Source organism: Tupaia chinensis, unplaced genomic scaffold, assembly GCF_000334495.1.
Source record: "Tupaia chinensis unplaced genomic scaffold, TupChi_1.0 Scaffold150006_1, whole genome shotgun sequence".
In the NCBI taxonomy this organism is placed as follows: Eukaryota; Metazoa; Chordata; class Mammalia; order Scandentia; family Tupaiidae; genus Tupaia; species Tupaia belangeri.
This window is the reverse complement of record NW_006209847.1, coordinates 3,921,996-3,923,090: the sequence shown is the minus strand read 5'-3', so window position 1 is coordinate 3,923,090 and position 1,095 is coordinate 3,921,996. Positions and strand designations below refer to the sequence as shown.

Below are 1,095 nucleotides of genomic sequence, written 5' to 3'. Positions count from 1 at the left end.
CTTTATACCAAATGAGGAGTCTTTAAAATTCTTATGGGAAATACATACTATGAAAAAACTAGGCATGGATTTCAAACTTTTTTTGCACTAAAATAAACTCGTACTTTAGTTGCATTTGTCCATGGACTTTTTCAAGGCCCCTCATATTGGGCCCTCCCTTTTACCTTGTCCTTTGTTCCCTGTTTTCCCTTCTCAGAATTTCCAACCTATTTCTACTCAAAGTGGAATTCCCCAGGCCTAAATGGGGGGAGAGGTCAGAGCTGACGGAGATTGCAGAGGCACTGATCTGTACCCATTCTAGGGGGCGCTGGCCAGACTTCAGCCACAGGTGGAGGCAGGGAGACCAGAAGCAAGGCAACTGTGCTGCCTCCTGTAGCGAGAGCGCCATCTGCCTTGGCCAGGCAGGCATGCAGGGACATTACATCCTTGGGATAGCCAGCCAGCCCCTGGGCACCCCAGTCACGACTCTTGTGTATTAAGCTGCTGCCTCTCTATCCCCTCCGTGCTGCTGCGGCTCCATAGGTGGATGACTGGGTTGCAAAGGTACGGGGTGGGGAGGCAGAGGGCAGTCCAAAGGAGCCAGGACAGGAAATGTTTGGTGTGTACAGAGCAAGAGCACCTCGCCAGCCCACATACCTGTGCCTTGAGGACGGACTGGCTCCTAACTGGCTCTTCTAATGCGTTCACAGAAGGAAACCCTGACCGATACTTTATGTCCTTTCTTTCAAGTCCTCCTGAAAATTCTATTTGAACTCATTTGCTTTAGCCTAGAACTTTCTCTCTCTTTTTAAGGAATTATCTATTTATTATTATTTTTAATTTTTAAAAATGTGCTATAGGGCATGTGCACTCACCATAGAGAGACAAAGAGATAGAGTGGAGGGGGGAGTGAGGAAGCAAGCGGGCAGGTCCAGGACTCAAACCACAGGTGGCTATAGGAGTCCAGCACCCTAACCACCATGCCACCTGCTGGTCCCAAGCCTAGACCTTTCACTGCTTTTCCTCTCCCAGAGTAGTGCCCAGCATATACAGTAATAATCAGTACATCTTTTTTTTTTTTTTTTTGGAAGGAGTAACTTTTTCTTTTGGGGGTTG

The 1,095-nt window shown here is 47.7% G+C and overlaps 1 protein-coding gene across 1 annotated transcript in view; it reads left to right on the top strand.

Annotated features, from left to right (window-relative positions):
* KIF5A (kinesin family member 5A) overlaps nt 1–1,095 on the top strand; it is a 43,917-nt gene that overhangs the window by 32,227 nt on the left and 10,595 nt on the right. The gene's annotated exons all lie outside the window — the stretch shown is intronic.